We start from the raw sequence: 7482 nt of genomic DNA on the forward strand, positions 1-7482 counted from the left end.
ACAGCAAAATCTTCCCCTCTAGGGTGGAATTCAATAAAATAATTTCTAACAAGAACAACTTCCTGCTGCTGCCATCTTGGAGTAATGGAACCACTACCTAGGTCTGGCACTTACTTACACAGATAGTCCATGATTCCAGTTATGAAACTGGGGCTCAAAGTCAAATCAAAGTGACTCCATACTTTAAAAAATGATAAGTCTTGTTGATAACTCTTGTTATTTCTGATGCTTGGTAGAAACTTCATTGATACATGATACCCCCAAATCAAAAAAGTTAAAAATTAAAAAAAGAAATTTTAAATTAAATACTAATTTACACTTATTACCAACACACTTTTGTAATCAGTGGTCTCATAGTCTGTGCTTTGCTTAAGCAAATTTGCTTAAGTTTTCAATTACAAATTAAGTGGATTAGTTAAGTAAGTTAAGTAAGTTTTCAATTACAAATTAAGTGGATTAGTCTGTGGCAGTTGAAGAAATCCAGAGTCACAAAAGTAGGGTACTTCAGGAAGTAGAACATGAATAAGAAACAGTTTCCTTGGGGAAAAAACAAAATAAGAACATTTTCTCTGTATAGAATATACATTTCTCTGTATAGAAATATATATTTTCTCTGTATAGAAATATACATTTTTCTGTATAGAATATATTCACACTGATTTGCTTTGCTTTCTAATGGTGTTTAATTGAGTTTTCAGAATATAGCGTGTTATTTTTTGAAAAAATTTCTAGCTCTATTAGAAATATAAAATATATTGCAAAGCACATTAGTTTCCTCATTGTAAAGTGCTATACTTAAACGATAATTTACAGTTCTAAGATGTATTTTTTTTATTTAAATAACTCTCTGATGCTATTATGTAAATAACATAGTTCAAAGATAAATATTAAGAAAGAACACTTTAAACTCTCTTTTTATCACTTTTGCCCTTGATGCCTATCACTTCTTGCCATTTAGATGAGGGATTTGTGCATCTTAGTAAAATTATGAAACCCTTAATTTGATCTCTCAGGGATAATGCCTTATTAAATACAACTCCCAAATATGAAATCTTTGGATTGACATTTTCTTTGCAGAAAGATATTGTCTAGGACATAATTTCTCAGGGTATGCAAGTCACAGCACTAATTTTTTAGTTAAATAAACCAGCAAAGATATGGTAAAAGAAATGTACAAATGTAATGTTTTCTGCTGCTGAGTTAGAACATTTTATACCGTTGGACAGTGTACATAATTATGTTAAATGTGAAAATTTAATTAACTTTTATTTTTAGAAAGGCAGTTGAATGTGAAGGGTCTTTAATGCTAGACCCAGATTATTTTAGACGACAAACTATATTCATTCCAATGACTATTTAATTGACAATTATTATGGAGGAAAATGAAAATAGGAAAAAAAAAGGAAGATTATCTGCTAATAGATGACGTCACATGCTATGGAGAAGCTTATTTAATCTCAGAGACAATTTTTCTGAGAATGGAGGTCAAGTCATTTCTACTACAAGATAGGTGCTATAGAGTGATTGACAGCTTGGCAGACAATTAACAAGACAGTTTCTCAGCTACAGTGTTTTGAATAGTGAGAAACTAAGACCTTTGGGGACTCTGCTTTTGGAGATCATATGTTCATCTAGGAAGAGTCTTAAAATTGCTGGCCCAAGAAATTTCTCTACATCTATCTGAATCTTTATGTGTGTGGGCCCTAATGGCATTTCCAGTGATGTATTAATCTCTTTCAATATTAATGACCATGGATATTTCATGTTACTACTCTTTGTTTACTTATTCTATCAAATGACAATATCTACAATCCTGTATTGTTAACATGTAGTTATATTTTTAAGGAGTATGGTTAGCATAAAAAGTTTATTAATGTCCTTTTTCAGCCAGAGTACTTTTTCTTTCTTAAGCACCTAATTACTTGTCTCACTTGTCTCATATACATATATGGAGAGAGAGAGAGAGAGAGGAGCTGTGCATACAGCAAGGCAGCCAGAATAACAACAGTCTTCATGGCTTTATATTTAAAAACCAAATGTCATTATGCATTAGTCAACTAACAGAATTCAAGTGCGATTGTATATCAAATATTACAAACTATTAATTAAATCGTATAAAATCATATAGGATTCAAATTTTAGAAGTTTAGAAAATCCTGGGAAAATAGCCCAGACAATTTATACTTTATTTTTTTTACATATTGGATTCATTTATAAGGGAACTGTCTCTCTGTTTACCATTGTAGTTTAATTTTAAAGGCAATGAGACAGCCATGTTAACATAGATTAATAGGGAAAAAACTTTAATTTCATTAACTTTATCCTGGAAACATCTATTATGTTTTGCCTACATTGTTGCATTACTTTTCAATTCCTTGTTAATTTTGAACACATAAACTTAATGACAGGTTAAAGTCTGCAATTTTTTTAAAAAAGTTTTTTTTTTAATTTGAAATCAAATGACTGACAGTAGATAGCAAATTTTGTAGAACAATATTGAGTTCATGTATTTGTTTTTCTCTCAATAACAAAATATATTAAATATGGAGCACAAGAAAATATAATATGTTGCTTTGAATATATTTTAACAAATCCCATTTTTCCAAAGAAAACGTTTAAAATTGAAAAGGCAGGCAATGACTTTTTAGATACAACACCAAAGGCACAATCCATAAAAGAAAGAATGAATAATTTAGACTTCATTAAAATTAAAAAACTTATGCCCTGCAAAAGAGAATGTCAAGAATATGAAAAGACAAGCCACAAACTGGGAGAAAATATTTTCAAAAGATATATCTGATAAAAGGAGTATTATTCAAAATATACAAAAAACACTTAAAACTCAGTAATAAGAAAATAAATAACAATTAAAAATTGAGCCAAAATCTGAACAGACACCTCACCAAAGAACATAGAGATGGCAAATAAGCTTATGAAAACATGCTCCACATCATATGTCATTAGGAAAATGCAAATTAAAACAAGATAACACTACATGCCTACTAGAGTGGACAAAATCCACAGTAAGGACAACACACCAAATGCTGGTGAGGATGTGAAGCAACAAGAACTCTCATTCATTACTGGTGGGAATACAAAATAGTACAACCACATTGGAAGACAGTTGGGCAATTTCTTACAAAACTAAATATACACTTGTTGTATAATCCAACTACTGTGTTCCTTGTTACCTACCCAAAGGAGTTGAAAACTTATGTCCATACGAAAACCTGCACATGGATGTTTATAGCATCTTTATTCACAATTGCCAAAACTTGAACGCAACCAAGATGTCCTTCAATAGGTAAACTGATAAACTGTGGTGCATCCAGACTGAGGAATATTATTCAGCACTAAAGCGAAATGAACTATCAAACCGTGAAAAGACACATTGAAAACTTAAATACACATTACTAAGTAAAAGAAGCCAATCTGAAAAGGCTACGTACTGTATGATTCTAACAATACAACATTCTGGAAATTCAATGGAGACAGTAAATAGATCCATAGTTTTTAGGATTTGGGGTGGTAAGGAGAGATGATTAGGTGGAGCATGTAGGAGTTTCAGGGCAGTGAAATTTATGATACCATAATGATGAGTACATACATGTGATTATACATTTGCCCAAACCTATAGAATGTACAACATCAAGAATGAGATGTAATGTAAACTATGGATTTTGGCTTATAATGATGTGTCAATGTAGGTTCATCAATTTTAATAAATGTACCACTCTAGAGGGGGATGCTGATAATGGGGGAGGCTATGCAAGTTTGGAGGCAGGGGGCTGAGGGAAATCTCTGTACCTTCTGCTTAATATTGCTGTGGACTTAAAACTTCTCTAAAAAAAGAGTCTAAAAGTATACATATATTGCCAAGAGCTCAAGTATTTCTAAAATGCAAGGAGTAAAACTTAAAAGTCTGTCTAACTCCTGTTATCACCTGGTAAGGGTAATACTATCAATATTTTAGAGTGGATTATATCACTATTGTTAGTGACTGTGTTATATTTTGTTATTTTGATGTAACATAATTTAAATGTATCTAAAGTACATTTTGATATTATGGTTGTTTCCTTTCCTTTTTATTGTGAATAATTATTCTATAACCATATCTGTGTGATTACTGAGAAAGATTTTTTTAAAACACAAATGGTGCCTAAACGTTACATATATATTTTTAGATCTCTGATATCCATTTCCTAATTTCCACATAGAAACAATATATCAATTAGTGTTCAAGTAAATTCTGACTTTCACCAACATCAGCAATATAATTTTTTTTTTAAACAGCATATCAAACTGATGATAAAATATAGAGGAAACAAAACCAGAAACATTTATTTAATTTCAATTTATCTCAGAGTAAATATATTATCTTATATCTTCTATAGATATAGGTATATAGAATTTCTTTTATAGAACATGGTATCTCAAACTTGATGACCACACTATTATGTGATGATAGGTCCTATTTCATAAAAATTTTTATTAATCATATTTATTTTTGATAAAAATATCTTCATTTTACTTGCCTTTTTAAGTGGAGTAAAATAAACTGAATAAACTAAAGTGAACCTGAAGAAATTCAGATATGCTGATTTTCAACTAAATTTTTTTTCCAACAAGAGGTATTCATTTCCAAAACAACTTTCTAGTATATATTTGAAGGAATTTATGCACATATATACATACACATGCATTCATGCATTCAGTCACTTAAAATTTTATAATACTGTCTAGGATATCAAGAAAACATTGTATAGAAGATGTTTAATGATACACTTGGTTTCAGGTCACATTGTTTTGTGACTGCCTTATAGGTAATGAATAAGACACAAATAGCCTATGTTCACTTAAAGATTAAAACTGAAAAGATAAAAATCAACATAATATGCATAAGAACAAATAAAGGCAATATATATTAGGTTACAAGTTTAATAAAATGAATAATTATGTGAGAAATACGTTTCTATTATTTATAAGCCATCCAGTCTCTGATATTTTGTTATAACAGCCAAAATGAACTATACTCTATTTTATTCATCCATGCATTTGTGATGGAAATTTGGCTAGTTTCCAATTTTAAGCTATTATAAAGTTGTACTCAATTTCTTTATTGAAATCTTTTTGAGATAAACTTTGAGATATTATAGTATTAGTTTTAGTAGGTTTTAGTAGTTTGTAGTTATTGGGGGGATTTTCTACGTGAGTAATCATATAATCTGCAAATGGGAACAGTATTTTATACTTTCCTTTCTTTATACATTTTCATTTTTTTCTATCCTATTGAAACAGAGAGGGCCCTCAGGACAATATTGTATAAAAATAATAAAAGCAATCTTCCTTGATACATTCCAGATTTTGGGGACAAAGCACAGTCTTTCACTATTAATATGTCTTAGTTCATTCTGGCTGTTATAACAAAATATCAGAGACTGGATGGCTTATAAATAATTGAAATATATTTCTCACATTTCTGTAGGCTGGGAAGTCCAAGATCAAGGCACCAGAAGATTTGTGTCTGGTGAAAACCGGATTTCTGATTCATAGATTGAGCCTTCTAACTGTAACCTTACATGGCAGAAGGAAGGGGCTAGAGTCTAGGGAGCTCTGTGGGGTCTCTTTCAGAAGAGCACTAATCAAATTTATGAGAGCTCCACCCTCATGACCTAATCACCCACCAAAATTCCCCACATCCTGATATATCACATTGGGCATTAGGTTTCAACATATGAATTTGGGGGGGACACAAACATTCAAACCATAGCAATATATATGTTAGTTTTATCAACATTATTGTTTTTATTTTGTGGTAGAATGCCATTTACCAGACTGAAGTTTCCTACTAGTCCTCTAGTTTGATAAGAATTTTTATCATGAACAGACGTTGCTTTCTGTCATACGCTTTTTTCAAGTTGAGATGATCATTTTTTTTTCTGTTAAGATGAATTCCACTGATTAATTTATAAATGATAAAACAATTTCATATTCCTGATATGAAGCCTACTTCTTCATGATATATTTTCTTTTTCACATATACAGTTGTGTTCAATCTACTTATATCTTATTAAGCATTTTTATTTATGTTCAAGAGGGATACTTTCTCATAATATTTTTTCTCATATAATTGTAAGATTTAAATATTAAGGTTTAGTTGGCTCCATAAATAAGTTGTGCAGTAGTCTCTTCTCTGCTTTCTGAAAAGTTGTATGGAAAATTGTCAATTTTTCTTTCTTGAAAATCTGATAAAATTCACCAGTAAATCTATCTGGGCCTGGAGTTTTCTTTATGTGAATTTTGTTTGTTTGTTTTTTTGTTATGAAGTCCATTTCCTTAGTAGAACTATTAAGATATTCTGTTTATTTTTTTGTCAATTTTGGTCAATTGTATTTTTAAAAGAATTTGTAATTTCAATCTAAACTGTCAATTCATTTGTGAAATAAGTTACTCATATATTTCTATAGTTATCATTTTTAATTCTGTAGGATTTGTAGTGAAAAAGTCTCTTTTGTTCCTGATGTCAATAATTTGTGTTCTCATTTTTATTAATCATCCTATCTAAAAGATTAATTTTATTGACATTTTCAAAAACACCAATTATTGTTTGTTAATTTTGACAATGTTTATGAAAAGCTGTAGAGTTACTACTTCCCTCTAAAGACATTTCACCCTTTCTTCTACAAGAAGATAGTGATGGCTAATTACCTGATTTCAATCTGAATAGGGGCAGTGTAGCATCCTAGTAAGAATAAATGTACCTTTCCTCTCTTAAGGGTTTTCACCTGAGAACTTGGTATAATCTTTGATTCTTTACACTGGCATGACTCAAGCTCTAATCTTTGTTCTCCTAAAGCAAAGAGAGATCTGCTCTGCTTCTCAGAGTTTGCTGATTAGGTTTATTGCTTCCTGCCTGCCCAGTTCAGTCCTAGTATTCAACTAACTTTGAATAGGAGTTGTAATGCTCATAAACTCTGCACCCTGCCTGTAGCTTTTCTTTTAAATTGCCATCATAGGAAAAGCAGCTACAGAGAAACGGCTCCTCTCTCAAAACTCTTACTTTCTTATTTGCCTTAGCTCCCTTAGTTATCATCGCCTTATTAATCTTCTCCAGCTTCCCGCAAATTGTCTATAACTTTCTGTTTTCTTCCTGTTAGTCTCTGTGTCACACCAGTTGATATCTAGCTACTGCAACAAACCAAGAACAGGGGATTAAAAATGTCTACATTTTTAACAAACTTGAATATTTTTTTTTCAGTTTTGCATTCGATAAAAGAGGAAAATAAATATTTATATTTACATATATATAATTTTTTAGCTAATTTGATCTGTAAATATTTCAGTGTTTGAAATCCTTATCTCTGGGCATAAAATAACCACTTTTAAAACTGATTTTCTGTACTATTTGTTACTTGAATTGTTTTTACCTTTAATAATATATGAGATGGTAAGTAAATTTAATTTTGTCTTAAGCCCTCACTT

The sequence above is a fragment of the Balaenoptera borealis genome, assembly GCF_965194805.1.
Source record: "Balaenoptera borealis genome assembly, chromosome: 5".
In the NCBI taxonomy this organism is placed as follows: Eukaryota; Metazoa; Chordata; class Mammalia; order Artiodactyla; family Balaenopteridae; genus Balaenoptera; species Balaenoptera borealis.